The sequence below is a fragment of the Protopterus annectens genome, chromosome 13.part0, assembly GCF_019279795.1.
Source record: "Protopterus annectens isolate FY-2018-M chromosome 13.part0, PAN1.0, whole genome shotgun sequence".
NCBI lineage: Eukaryota > Metazoa > Chordata > Ceratodontiformes > Protopteridae > Protopterus > Protopterus annectens.
The window spans coordinates 626,107,627-626,124,490 of NC_056747.1; the positions used below are offsets into that span (position 1 = coordinate 626,107,627).

The 16,864-nt window shown below is 36.3% G+C and overlaps 1 pseudogene; it reads left to right on the forward strand.

Moving 5' to 3' along the window:
* Window positions 1-3,440: 3,440 nt before the first annotated feature.
* LOC122787944 overlaps window positions 3,441-16,864 on the forward strand; it is a 43,546-nt pseudogene continuing 30,122 nt past the window's right edge.

Here is a 16,864-nt window from a genome sequence, read left to right on the forward strand (position 1 = left end):
GACAGGCTCAATCCTTAGTAATGCTAAACTGCTTAATTCACAGGGTCAGTGTTGTACAGCCACCCTTGTGGAGTGACATCAATACTGTTGCGTGTAAGGTCAGGCACACAGCCTGTGACTAAACTCAGGCTAAATAGTTTAAGGACTGACTTTGACAGGGCTCATTTAGTACTGTTTATTAAACAGCTATATATATTATCAGGTCTCATGCAGGAGGTAGTTTTGGTTTTGGAAAGCACTGTCAGTATATATCACCTAGTGATGATTTGGGGTTTAAGAGATTCCGTGATAAATGGGCTTTGGTTTGAGTAAAGGTTCATCAAAGTCATTTATATAGTTCTCCTTTTTTAATGAACTCTTCTGTTAACTTTTAATGATTTAGTCACTAATAAGTAAAACTAATACAACATTTAACCATTTAACTCTCCTAAATATGCACACGCGCACACACACACACACACACATCTATATATATATATATATATATATATATATATATATATACACACACACACACACACACACACACACACACACACACACACACACACACAAACACACACACACACACACACATATCTATATATATATATATATATATATATATATATATATATATATATATATATATATATATATATATATATATATATCCTCCATTCATTATCTCCTTTTTCCCATTTTTGCATATGGGTCAGAGTGTTGCATCAATAGTGACCATCTTCTAGAGACAATGTTCACACCACCAGGTCGCTAGCTCTGCTGCGGTTGTTTTTCTATACCACACACATACGTCCACACCTGAAGCTAATTGAGAGTGTCCAATCCATCTAATGAATGTACTGGGAATGTGGGAGCAAACCACAACATCCAGAGAAAACTCAAGCAAACACAGGGAGGACATGCAGACTGTGTCCTTATGGGTTTTCTCTGGATGCTCCGATTTTCTCTCACATTCCAAAGACATGCAGTAGGTGGATAGGAAACTCTATACTGGCCATACATGCACCTGAGTGTGTGTTATAGAAGAACTATTGTGGCTGGGTTACCCACTTGGCAGTGAGAACATTGGCTCTAGACGATGATAACTGTTGATATGACACCCCAATCCCTTGGGTAAAAATTGGGAAAAGGGAGTTATGGATATAAATAATCAACACAGTCAAATCGGGAACCACAAGTTGATACCACCAAGGTAATAAAAAACTAAACTTTATTAAAAATAATTACAGTTAAGGGCTTTCATTCTCAAATTAGAACATCATCAGAACTAATGAATATATTCAACCTCACCTATTTAAATAAACAACCACCAATACAAAACTTCCATTCAGTCACATGCTCTTAATTCATTAACCATAATTATAAACCATAAAAGCTTCCTGAATAAACAAGGAATGAAATTACTGTAGTTATATTCCACAGTGTTTTAACCTTAATACAGGGACCAATGAACAACCTTCATTTAAACCAGGTGGAGCTGTAGCATTTAATCTAATTTGCCATTTCAGCTCCTTAAGGTTCAAATGTTCATCCACTGTTCAGCCTTGGGGATCCATTTTGATATGGTCTATAACCATGAACACAAATGTATTAGTGGGGTATGCTGATATGTGCTTAAATAGTGCACTAGTGGGCTTTTTCTTTTTCATGGCCAAAAATGTTCATAGATCCTGTCTCTCAATCTTCTTGAGGTTTATCCCACATAATAAGCTGCACACTGCAAACACTGAGCTAAGCAGATCACATTCCGTGACATACAATAAAATGGCTATTGGTCATATATTGTACCCCATTAACACAATATCTGTCCCCTTCAGTAATATAACTACACTGGGGGCAGGCACTACATTTGTTGTTAAAGGCCAGCTAGTTAGGCTTGCAAGAATGATAATGGACCACAATACTTTTATTTCTAAATGTGATAAGGTGCTTAACATGTTTATTACTACAGGTTATCCGGAGGCTTTTTTACATGAAATTAAAACAGAAGTTATTAACAAGAGATCTTTGGGTGTGTATACCCCTACTCTTATCAATATTGAATGGTCAGCAAAGGAAAATTGGGGTTTAAGCAATAGGTAAGACAGTTTTGATAAGGCTGCTTTTATTACCACCTATACTTTGGATAGTTTGGCAGTAACAGAGTTTATTAAAAGAAATTAGAGATTATTATCAATGGATTCCCTTTTACCGAATAAGATTGGTAATTTCCCTATGATTATTTATAAGAAGGACAAATCTTTTAAGTATTTTTTGGAAAACAAAAGAGTTTATTATTTTACTGGGAGAGAAGGCACCTTTATATGTGTGTGTGTGTATATATATATATATATATATATATATATATATATAAATGTGTGTGTGTGTGTGTGTGTGTGTGTGTGTGTGTGTGTGTATATATATATATATATATATATATATATATATATATATATATATATATATACACATGCATATATGTATATATTTTTGTAGGCGTGTATGCATTTATGACAAACATAACAGCAAATCATTTGCTTCTTTGTTATATCTCCATGTGAACCATAGTGTATCCTAGTTATGTCACAGCATCCCTGAGAGTGCCTCATAATCCACTGTGGCAGAATGCTTCTCTCTCTTTCTGTCTGTCTTTCTGTCTGTAATATCAGTGCTGCATATCTTGTTTTGAATGGAACACAGGGTAAGAGGACTGCACATATGATAGTTACTATGATAAAGTACAAGTTACACACGATATTGGCAGTAAACCCGCAGTGTAATCATGAGCTGTGCAACTTATCTAAGTCAGCTCCCCAGACTACTGCATTCCCTCCCATTACCAGACTGATGTATAGTCTTCTCATTCAGGTGGATTAAATGGTAGGACCACATGGGCTTTGTGGCTAGTTGTTGATGACCATCTTATGGAGTGCTAATAAAAAAGTTTGTTGTTAGTATAGTTCAGCAGCAGAACAGCAGCATTGTGCTTCCAAAGGCATTCTGTTCATCAAAACATTTAGTATGCATCACTGGAGCTACAACACTCTGTAACCAATTCCTTGATAAAATAAATGATATGCTAGATTATGCTACTCAGATCATCTGTCATGCTATGTTAGGCATACACACGCTTGCATTAGTTTAACATAAAAAAATTAAAAATTATTGAAATGAATTTAAATAAATAAAAAGGTATACTCTTCTCTAAGATAACACTTATAGAGTGTAGACAATGCTGCATTTACTCTGTTCCTTACTTATACAGCTGTCATTGTACTGAAGTTGTTCTAGAATGTACCGCTGTGCACTTATGATGACAGTCATTGCGGAGTTCTAGAACTTGTAGACTAAAGATCAGTATAAATCCAAAACTCTATTAGTAGGACAAATACAGAAATAATAGACTGGTTTTCTATTAAAGAAAACATTCTAGTAGTTGGTGCTTGGAAGATTTAAAAATGGCAGAACCATCAACAACATTTAGACTGCAAATGGTCCCTGTGCAGAGGGAAATGAGTCTTGCATCATGCGAAATCATCAATGAACTAAGACTACAGGGTAAACTCTGTGATGCAGTTATTGAGGTCAGTGGAGGAGAAATCGAAGTTCACAAGAACATCCTGTGTAGCTGCAGTCCATATTTTAGGTTAGTATACCAAGAAGTACAAATAAAAAAATCAAACAAAATTTTATAAAGATAAAGAGGTTGAATAGAAATGGAAACTGCTAAACTGAATGTTTGATAGTGACACTGGTTTATACACTTCTGTTAATAAGAACTATACAAAACTGGCACATTTCACCTCTAACTATATAAAATAATAATAAGCCTTTATGAACATACACTGTAAGTGAAGCAGTAGGTTACTTACAGAAAATTTCCTTTATTTCTTTAACAGTTGCTAAATGTATATATGGATACTCAAGAAGTCACTTTTCTGGACAATTTTACTAAAATGCTGTCTGACTGTTTTTCCTGAAAACATTTATTTTGTAAAGTTAGACAAGTAAGCTTCATGGTAGAAATAATTAAAATAACTTTGTAAATTCCATTGTACTTACCAAGTGCTCTCCTTTCTAACATTTTATTTATCTAGTGTTTTCCTTTCTGCAAATTTCTACACTTGAATTACATATTCTCATAATGAAACAATTCATTTGTTTAAAAGGGTTTCATGGAAGCAAGCATCTCTAACCTCCTCCAAATGTTTATCAGAAACATTTCTATCCTGCTCATATTTACCGCTGATAGAATTAAACAAAGAAAATGAAAATTGTATATAGTATGTAATGCTATAAGGAGCTTATTTGCTATATAAGTAAACCATATAAAACTCATAAACTAAGTGGAACTGTAATTAGCAAATTGTAGAGAAGCAGGCAAAAGTAATAAATTAATGCATCACAAAAGAATATGTGTCCTGATGGAGAAATGACCCACTTTGTAGAGTAAATAGATGCAAGCTGAGAACCTTCAGCACAGGAAAAGTAATGTTATACTTCAAAGTATATGCATTGGAACATACTAACCATTATTAAATTATTAGCATATAAATAACAACTGGGTTAAATGGATTTTTAATGCATATTCAGTATTCATGAAATGTAATGATAAAATTATGCTTCTGATGAACATCAGAACTGAATGATCAATGCTCAGAATTTCATTTTAGGATCATTTTGTGATAAACATCCTTTTCATACCAGAAGAAATGTCATAGCATCATTATGTATATCTAATACACACAAAACCAGCCTATTCTTTAGCAAATGAAAATGCAGACACAGTAATACGTAAGAAAATGGAACCATGTTTGCATTTGCAACTAGCCTGACATTTTTCTTGATTTTTTTGTCAAACATATTGCCTCATTTGTAATGAGATAAGTCCCTAAAATATTTAGTTAATTTACGTTGTTTAATATTATTTTCAAATTATCCAGAAAATATTTATATTTTTTCAAAATGTGCCTTAAAGTCTTTGTCAATTTGAATGTTCAAAGTAGCAATCCACCTCAGCTCTATGCAGCTGGAACTGTCTTTCATAATATCCAAACAATGCTTTAACAAAAGATAAAGCTGCCATTTACTAAATGATATCATCATCTAAACCCACTCCAGGTTGTGGAAAAATCGAATACCTGTGGAGATATTTCAGCTTTAACATCTTACTAAAAGCTTTAAATTCCATGCATTAGAGCACAATTTCTTACTTGCATCCATAAGTAGCTATAATGCTGAATGCAAAGAAACTTACACTGAAGTCTTATGTCCTGTGGAAGTGCTCACAACTATCACAGTCATGAAGTAAGCAATGTCTTCAGCTTCCAGAAGAAACAGGTTAGAAAAAAAAATCAAATCATCAGTAGACATCATTCGTATAGAGAAAAATGGTCTTATCACTCGAAAACAAAAAAAAGAAACTTGGTGTGCAACTTACAATATATAACTCTTCAAAAAAAAAAAAACCAGCATCAGCAAGGAGACCAAATAAACTTAATGATTTATTATTAAACCAGTTTTGCTGCTCCCCACAGCTTTGTCAGCAACAGTGATGTCATTGCTATTACTTAATTAAATAGCAATTAGAAAATTAAGTCACCAACAACTGAAACCTTTAAACAAATAAAGACATGGTAATGAATTTAAAGAGTTGTTTAAACAAAATCAGCATATAATGACTGATTATATTACATTTCTGGAAATCATGATTATGACATGTAAAACAGTCCACTATAAATAATAAATACTACTGATAATTATTTAGTTATTAATAACCATTCAGAGCAAGAAAAAATAATAATACAAGTAGTAATGATCCATAAATTCACCTTTACATCCATTAAATGATTAAAATAACTTTCTAATACATTTGTCTCTACATAACCATGGTCACGATTCAAAACATAATACAAACTAGTGTAGTTTTAGATTTTAGTCTATCAATCATCTGACATAGACTCATATATATATATATATATATATATATATATATATATATATATATATATATATATATATATATATATACATATTTACATATCTTTATCGAACGACACAAATATTGACTTGAAAAATATCCGTACCAGATAATCGACATTATGCATGTTGACACACTACTAGGCATGCGCTGAGCATCAGTTTCAGCCCATGCAAAAGCCTTAAAACAAAATTAAAAAGAAAACATTTTTTGCAGGGGGGCAAGCCCCCAGCACCCCTATGTGCAGGGCATACACCAACCCTGAGAATCACCCAATCTGCTTCTGCTACTTTTGTCGGCAGGTATTGCCATCTGTTTAGTCACCCAAACTGTTACTTTGATTTTGGAATTAGGGATACTGGAATCTAGGATCCTGGTCAGGTATGATTCAACATTTTTTTAAGAACACTTGTGTAGCAGTCATTCATATGAAAAGTAGATCAAATTAATGTTAAATATCAGGAAGACTGCAACACTTCCTTTTTAATATGTTTATGTGATTTACGACTGAGTGCAAGTGTTTGCAGACAGTGAAATATGCAAATACCTCAAACCTGTTTCATATTTGCATTTTTAGATTACTGTTCAATTATTTGCAACTGTTTTAGATTAGTATGTGATTTTCATCTAATGGTGTCATTTTTAATGTGAAGAAAATTTTCTAACTTTTAATAATATATTTACAAAAAAGCTTAATAACCCATCTATGTGGTTTATGGAGGTGTAAACCTATGTAACATCATCTCTCAATTCCTAGTTTTTGATAGTCAGTCAGAAACAGTGATCAAAATCTTATAAGATATTATATCAAATTCTGAGGAATACAGTAGGAATGAATATAGGAATCACATTACTATTTTATATATACATCACAGGTCAGCTTATGTACTAAATATGGCTTTTATTTCTGTATCCATCAAAAGAAATCTTGTATCCTTTGAAAATATTTACTAGAAGGATGCATGTCACTGACATACCTCTCAGCTTGACAGACATCAAAACCAGGGCAAAACCTTCAAAAATAATATCAGGGGGTCCAAAATCAAAGCATTTAAATTCTTGCATATGCATAAATTCACATTTTCATGGGGGGGGGGGTCTCAACGTGCCAAGAGGCCAGTGCGGAACACAGACCATAGCAATGTGTGACAATCAAAATGTGGAACACCCTATTTTCGCACTGTGTGAAAAGTGTACCTTGACCATATGATGAATCAATATATGTATATGTATAATGTAACACACACACACACACACACACACACACACACACACACACACACACACACACACACACACACACACACACACACACACACACACACACACACTCACCCTTGTCATATCTCTCAACTGCCCAGACTTTTGCAGAATGCCCAAATTTATGCCTTATATTTTTGATCTGTTCATCATAAAATATGTAGTTTTCGGGCAAATCACAGAGGAATGAAATAATAAGATAATGACAGAAATTTGAGTTTCAGATATCATATCCTTCAGATCATGTATTGTAACCCAAAACCTGTTACTCTAGTAACTTGCTAAGTTTTTAAGAGCAGTATCTAAAAATTCTCCCTATTTTTGTGGCTTTATTACCATGTTATGTATGGCTATTGGCTTTGTCCAGATTTCTTACTCTAGGAGGTTGAGAAGTATGCATTTGAAGAGAGGGAAAAAAAAAATAAAATAGAAGCTAAACAGTAGCAAAGTAAATGACTGCAATACCAGCAGTTAAAAGGATTCCTATTAACTGCTGATATTGCAGTTATTTACTTTGGTACTGTTTTGCTCCTATTTTATTTTTTTCTCCCTCTCTTTAAACATAGTTTTCCACAACCATTCCTGGTACATGAATGGTCACGTATTTGGGAGCTCTCATTGGCTCCCATTCTCAGGAACAGTTATTTGACAGGTTCATATATAGCAATGACAATTGGCTGTTATTGCAGAATATGAGTCAATCAAAAACCATAGCCAATGCTGTTCAGTGCAGAACAGTGGAGTAGCTATTTAATTGGTTTGCATACGGCCATACTGATAAGCGGTAATTGCAGTATGCAAACCAGTCAAGAGCCATGTAGTGGAGCCAAAGCTATTCAATGAAGAACAGTGGAACAGTGGGTTCGCTTATGGTCGAATGCAATGTGTTCCTCATACTCCGGAGCTCTTCGCTACTTTAGCTTAAAATCTCACTCAGGAGATACCGCACACACACACACACACACACACACACACACACACACACACACACACACACACACACACACACACACACACACACACACACACACACACACACACACACACACACACACACACACACACATGCTCACACACAAAATATATACAACAGATGCACACAGTATACGTATGAACACTCACAAATTTCTCACATTATAAATATATATATTTATCTAAATGTATCTTTATATCTACACACATGTGTTTGTGTGTGTGTGTGTGTGTGTGTGTGTGTGTGTGTGTGTGTGTGTGTGTGTTTGTAAGATACATCATGCTTGCAAAACACTGTGGCACTGAATATCATTACAAAATAATCATAATGCAGACACAGAAATGTGCATGCTCCAAGACAAATGTGGAACATGTGAATCACAAAGCAGTATTTGTGCAGGGGGGCAAGCCTCTCTGAACACTCACACCCCCTCCTACAAGTACATATGTGTATGTATGTATTAACTCTGCAACTGCATAACAGTGGAGCAGGGGCACATTTTCTAACTGTAATATTCTAGCAATCTCACACCAGCACTATCGATCAAGTGATCAAAGTCAACAGAACAACTCTCAACTGACACACTCTATACATATATATATATATATATATATATATATATATATATATATATATATATATATATATATATATATGCTTATGCATAAGTATATATGAGCATGTGGCAACTTACTGAATAGTTGTATATTTAACGTTCTAATACTGAATGTAAAATCCTGAAATACCAAAATATTGAAACTTTACAAAGCTGAACTCAAAATACCCACTAATGTCATACATGTACTACATACATACACTATTCTAGTACACAACCAATCAACAATGTATTCTCTCTTTGATAGAAGTTCTAGTATGGGTCCTGTGGGGGGGGGGGGGGGGCAGTTCAGCTCTCTTCACATGTAACGTAGTATGTATTTTGATTTTAATATTTTAACATTTCAGAATTTTGATATTTCAACATTTTACAATTAGTATTATGACTTTCAGTATATTACTTTTAATTATGTTGACATGGAACCAAAAACACGCATAAATACATAAATATATAACAACCAAGAAAATCCATCAACAGGATTGTACTATACATTAAAAAACACACGTGCAGTCAACAGAACATGAAACCCAGTATAATTTAATTAGTTCTTTTGTCCACTTCATTCCAAACATCAACTTCATCTTCAGCACTATTGCTTAAATAGCAAAAGTCATACACTGCCACCTAGTGGCTATTAAGCCATTCTGCTTAAAAATAAAACTGCTTTGAAACAGTTAAGATCTTATTCAATAACCAATCAATGGTACTTCACTGCGAAAAATGACATTAAACACAATCATGAACACTATTCATTCATATTAACATAATGTAAACTAATCACCATGTTAAATGGTGAACCACCATTACATTTTTACAATGTTAGAATTAGATATGTGCCTTTTTAATTAATAATAAATTTCTTCTTCTTTTGGCTTTTCCCGGTTAGGGGTCACCACAGCAGATCACCTTATCCGCTCATGATTGGCAGTGGAATTTTACGGTGTCAAGTTGCCAGCCCAGCGCCCAACCTTCCACAGAAGGCACACACATGCACACACTCACACCTAGGGCCAATTTAGAGTGTCCAATCCACCTGCAGCATGTCTTTGGGATGTGGGAGGAAACCAGAGCACCCAGAGGAAACCCACGAGACCACAGGGAGGACATGCAGACTCCGCACAGAAGGCACCCCAGCCGAGGATCGAACCAGAGAACCTCTTGCTGTGAGGCGGCAATGCTAACCACTGCACCACTGTGGCCGCCCTAATAAACAACTGATGGATATTTTTTCATTGATACCCTGGGCCTGGTGGTATCTAGCAACACTTATCAATATAGTTCATGCTTCTCAACATACATTTCCCAGTTACCCCTCCTTTCAAAAAGAGTCACTTTTTCCTGTACAAAAAACAAAAATTTCTTAAAATGTTGCTGAATGACACAGACACCTTGAGTCGACATTTTTCCTGTAAAAGCGCTCTTGAAACCAATAAACCAATACCTAGTTGTAAACAGGGCAACTAGTTTGCAGTGACAAGCACTGCCACAAAGTTCTAAACCAATACTCCTGATATTTATATTACTTATAATTATATTTATATTATTTTTATTCTCACTCCAACCATCTAATCAATAGAAAAGGGTCAAGGATATGTACTTTCCCACTATCTCTATTACCAGCTTAGAGGATATGGGCATCCTAACACAATGTAAAAATTGCCTCATGTTTACTGAGAGCCGGTTAATACTCAAGCAAACTGATATGGTATGTGACAGATGGATTTTACACAATGTCACTGGAGGCAAAACTGTCATATAAAAGCACTCCTAATGTCAATCAGATTGTCAGTAGTACACAATCTACACCCATCAAAAAGTTCAAAGCAGACACATAGACCCACATATGCTGAGGCACTGAAATGTAACCTTCCTAAAACCCAAAGACTTCCTAGATGAAGTGCAGCCTTTTAAAACAACACCCACCTCAACACATATAACCGCATCTCATGGAGCCTCTGCTTCTAAGCCCATAAGGCAAGCCACCAAACAGTCCAACATTCTGATCATTGGAGACACCATTGTGAGGCACGTTGATGTCCCTCTCACTGGGCTGATTAAGGAGAAAGTCACAGTTAGTTGCTTATCAGGGGCCAGGATCCACCACATTACATTCACACTCATTGGACCACAAGTACCAGTATCACTTAGTCATAGTCCTTGTGGGTGTAAATGACCTGATACATTTCTTCCACGACTATATGAAGAGAGACATCATGGAGCTCTGGGAGTATGTGTCTAAGGCTGGTATGAGCCTAGCACTGAGCAGCATTTTACCTTCACCAAGGATGATGTCACAATATGAACAGAACATGACTGGCTAAGTTTCTGGTTTCATTCTAAGGGAGTGAAATATTTGTTAGCATGGAAGGAGATGGTCAACAGACTACACTGTTTTGCTAGGGATGGGCTTCACCTCTCCCCTCTAGGCTTTTAAATATTAGCTAAAACAATGTTCTCCCCCACAGTGCCTTTTATAGGCAATGTCAAACTGAAAGTACTTCCAGCATAGCAAATCAAAACCAAGAATATCTAAAGGTGTTTCTCCTCAATGGTAGGAGTCTAAACAAAAAAAATCCACTCCCTACAAGCTCTCCTAACACTAGAGAATGCTGATGTGTATGTGGTCACTGAGACCTGATTTAGAACCATGGATAGCACAATGACAATGCAAAGCTGTAATGGCTTCCACACATTTAGACCAGCTAATTCAAAGACAGGGACTAAATGTGGAGGTGTCTCAAGGTTTGTCAAACAGGGCAATGCACTTGAACTTCCCCACATTCAAATCATCAGAGGGAAAATTCCATACCACTACCTTGCAAGCTATAGGTCTCCCTCTATGACCCAGGAAACCCATAACATGTATCTAAACTTATTGGAAACACTCACCATCCAGCCCAATACAATATTCACGGGCAACTTTAATTACCCCACTGTTAACTGGGAATCGTGTACAACACAAAACGTACAGGCACAGAGATTCCTGGATTTAGTAAACACAAACTCCCTGGACCAAAGTCTCAATACACCTCCCAGGGGTGCAAATATACTACTGGATATGGTCCTCACTAATATGGGAGAGAGATGACCCCCCCTCCAGTCTAATGTTTTCTCTGGTAAGGTTAGACCACAAAATGGCCTCCTTTAATGTAAAAATAAAACCTGGAACCCCAGCTAATCCTGGAATATTCAGGAACTACTCTAAGGTTAACTTCCTGTTAAGTGATTACCTGGCAAAATTTAAACCCCCCATAAACCCTGAGAACACTGCTGCCTAAGTGGAACAGTTCAGAGAAACTCTAAACAAGCGTATTAATAGTTGCACAGAAGCAGCTGTACCCACTTGGATGTAGTACAGAACTAACTCAAAAAAAATATGCAACCTGGTGGAATCACAACATCAATAGGCTGCGTAACAGAAGGAAGAAAATGACAGCAAAAAATTAGGAGGTGCAGCACCCAGCAGGATAAAAGCACTCTCATCAAACTACACAAAGAGCTCCCAAAGAAATGTTTGAGGTAAATTTGGCCCCCCAGGCCAAGGACAGCCACAAGGCATGTTTAGCTATGTCCACAATCCCAAAGGCAATATACAATAGTGAACAGAGATTATTGTTAATGGAGCCACCTATACTGAGTCAGAAGATATAGCAGCCCTACTGGATGACAAATCCAACTCCAACTTTAATCCCACTCTCCCCCCTCAACCTTCCCTTAGGAAATATCATCAAATATCACTCCTACTGTTATCATTAGGGAACAGGTCCTTAATGCCCTGTCTAAGGCCAAGAACACTTCTTCAATGGGCTCAGGCGATATCCCAGGATGTCTTCTAAATAGCATTAAGCATGATCTATTATGCCCTCTGGAATTGCTATTTAACTGTTACCTCTAAACAGGCTTTATGCCTCATGAATGGAGAACAGCAACAGTCATTCCTCTGCACAAAGGTGGGCCATCTACAGACTCTGGAAGCTACAAAGTCTCTCTAGTCTCACATGGAAAGAATTATCATGCAAATGATCAATAATGACATAGGAAACATCTAGACACTAGCTTCAACTCAACTTGGCTTTGTCAAGGGCAAGTTATGCCTACTCAACCTGATGGACTTCTTTGAGAAGGTCATCAAAGCAATGGATAAGAGCAAAGTAGCTCACACTACTTACCTTGACCTGGCCAGGCATCTGACATAATAATGCACTCAGCCATTGTTGATAAACTCAAGAGGTTAGCTATAAACCCTTATGTCACCCAGTGGATAGGCAGCTGGCTCACAGACATGATCAGGAAGTTAGAATTGGGGAGTCCACCTCTACAAAGAGGGCAGTCACCAGCAGAGTCCCTCAGGGATCACTCCTGAGACCACTACTTTTTGACATTTACTTCTTTGAAGTCAAGGCCAATGTCAGTGGCCTCTGGCTGACTAAATATTCAGATGATTGCGAACTAGGAGCTGTCATAGAATCCCTCACTGACACAAATGTTCTCCAGGAAGGGCAGACAGATAAAAATAACTGGTGTCGAGCCATGGACAAAAACTAAATGCCAAGAAATGCATAATTAACAGTATCATTCAGGAAGTCTTCCACCCCTGGTAAATATCATATTGACAACACACACCTAAGAGTTAACCCAGTAGTCAGGGACTTAGTGACACACACAGACACTAATCTAGCCTTTGACCATGACATGTCTACAGTAGTGAGGAAATCATTCTATATTGTGCAACTTATAAACAAAAGTATGGCATCTAAATCCAAGGAAGTCATTGTTTCACTTTATTTTGCATTCATCAGACATATCATTGAGTACAATGACCCCTTTGATATGTACTTTACCACATGTATCCAACAGTTGCAATGTCCACAGCGATTCCTCACTTACAGAATGCAGAGTGTAAGTAACATATCCTATGCAGACCACCTCAAGGCCCTATCCCTGTATTCTGGCTCCTCCAGGCTGTTGAGGGGAGATCTATGCCTGGCATACAAGGCATTGTCAGACCTCAACCTGATGGATCTCTTGTGTATCTGCAAAACAAATATGACCAGAATTCCCCATACCAAAGACTTAAACCTTACCTGTGATATAAATAGGACCTGCTGGAGTAACAGGTAATGTATCCTAGCGACTACCCCTTCTCTGGAACAGACTCCCTATCCATATGAAGCAGAGTTCCTCCCTGACACAATTGGAGTGTGTCTTGGTTAATTGAATGGGAAACAGGAAATTCATCCCTGGTTTGGCACCTATCTTTCTAATGAACAGAGGAAGCCTGTAAATGGTTCACCTTCCAAACCCCTGCTTGTAAATGTTTCATCTCCCAAGCCCCTGCTTACACTTGTCAAGGGTTACCAAAACTTGTCAGAGATATGGTATGCATGGCTAGGTTTAAGAAGTCCTTTGTGGTCATTAGCCTAGTAAACCCCTACAAACTTATCTAGGTATCTGTATCTTTATTTAAAAAATACACACACACACACATATATATATATATATATCTATATATATCTATATATATATATATATATATGGTTCTACCTGACATAATCGAAACCACACAACACCGACACCACATATTCGACAGTCCATAAACACGAAACCACATATATATATATATATATAACGGCGGTACACAAACACGAAACCCCATACAAAACAAAACACATCCCCATTCCACAAACCACACACTAACCCTAAGGTCCCCTAACTCACTTAACAATCTCCACACTTACCTGCCGCAGCCTCCTTCGTCCGTCCCTACTACTCACACACAGCCTCCCCCATGTCATGCATCCTTCGGCGTGGTGTTTGTCATCCGTCAGGTCGGTCTTCTGCATTGTCGATGTTCTGCTCTTCTCAGCTATATAAGTCAGGTAGAACCATATATATATATATATATATATATATATATATATATATATATATCTTCTTCTTCTTCTTTCGGCTTTTCCTGGTTAGGGGTCGCCACAGTGGAACTCCGGTCTGCTAATGACTGGCAGTATATTTTTACAGTGCCGAGGTGCCAGCCCGACGCCCAACCTTCAACGAAGGTGCGCCCATTCACGAATGTCTTTCGAATGCCACTCGACCGCAGGGAGGACATGCAGACTCCACACAGTAGTGTGTATATTTGTATATATAGATAGATTTATAGATATAAACATAAAGCAAAGTGTTGCTAAAATCAGTGGGCTAGTTGGTTTTCTTCTTTGCAGTTGTGTCCAGCAAATGCTTTGCAACTTTATAATCAAAACCCCTGCAGCACAATTCATACTGGACCAACAAAATCACCTGTCTGATCCAGTGCTTTCCGTCACATAAGAAGTGTGGCATTTCTTCATTCTTTATGTTGCTATCGGGTAATCAAGTTCAGAAGTAGTTTGTAGACAGACAGACAGTTACTACACATTCTGTGCAGTAATTAAAGAATGCTACCTATTTCTTTCCAAGTCTTGTCAAGAATGCTGGTGAAATTCATGGAAGGTGTTCTATTCACTGCAACAAACAAATCAAGAGCTACAACCAAAGCCATTGATCTTAACTGCCTTAGTTCTCCCAGCTGTGTAAAATAAAGGAAGCAGAGCAAATGATTTGAATGCCTTCCTGATGGCACTCAACACATATCAGAAGGTCTAGTTCTCATTGGTTCAATATCATGCTGGATTTGAGCCAATAAACCTGCAGAATGTGGAGTGGTCTGCATACAGAAAGGAACAGAGAAACAGCTGCTGCTTTTAACCTTTAAACTGAAGTGGAGTGGTTGAGAGGTATGGTCACTGAAAGAATGAAATGGAAAGAAAGATAATTATTTTATCACTCTCCTGTGTACTTTACAGAATGTCAACGGACACTGCAATGTTCATATTACAGTACAGAAGAATCCAACTAGTTCTTACCTTTAAATTTTACCCTACAGTTTCTACTACAGGATGTCATAATTTGCACAGAAAACCCAATCACAAGCCTTCTCTTTCAACTCTATAACCTGTGCATAACTATGCAATTAAAATACGGATCTTTAATTGTCCTACTTCTCTCATTTGTAAATATCTTCATATTATAACTGTTTATAATTTTATTATTTTGTCATTTCTATGTTTTACTGCTGTAAATCTGCCTTGCAGTTGTATGTCCACACTAAAAAAAAAAAAAAAAAAACAAAGGTGGTCTTCACAATGATAATAATTTACTGAGTGCCTTTATCTTCTAACTTCTCAGACTTTATTAGAATAGATATAAACAAGCAATGCAATGTTTTTCAATGAGATATCAGAAGATGACACTAATACTTTGTTAAAACATTCCAAAATTTGTAAAAATTTTAAGGAATTTTCCTTTTTATACTTAAGAATGCTGAATCTTTCAATAGAGAACAATTGTGTCTTAAGCCGGGAAATGTACTGGCAGTTGTTTTTACAGGCTGACATATTTCCTTGCTTAAATGAATTTATTACAATACAGAGAGAACTGAGGAAGAAAATGTATATATCTTAGATTTTCATAATATAGAACACACCACGCACATATATAATATATACTATTTATTTAATATATTTAGATTTTTAATACAACATAGCAGTTAACATATGTTGTATTAATGTTTCATTGATTTGGTTACAGGACTGGTGGATTTTTACCATTAAGTATTGTAGGCATTCTTTTTAAACCTTGTCTTGTTGAAAGATGAAAGTACTCAATAAATTATTGTCATTGTGAAACAACTCATATTTTTTGTTTCTTTTTAATTTGGTTTTGGCATGGGTGGCATTCTTGGTTTTACGTTTACTGTATGAGTACTATATAATTTGTCATTATTTTTGTAACAAGGACTTAGCCTATAATTGCTTTATTGTGAACAATGCTCTACTCCAGTCAACAATCTGCAAATAAATAAATTTAAAGATTAATGTATGTTATATCCTCCATCACACATTTCTACATTTTCAACATTAAACAGTCATCATTACCTTCAAATATGCTACTATGTGATATTTCATAGGTCACTTCACAATACGGTTCTGTTTTGGTAAATACAGATTTATACATG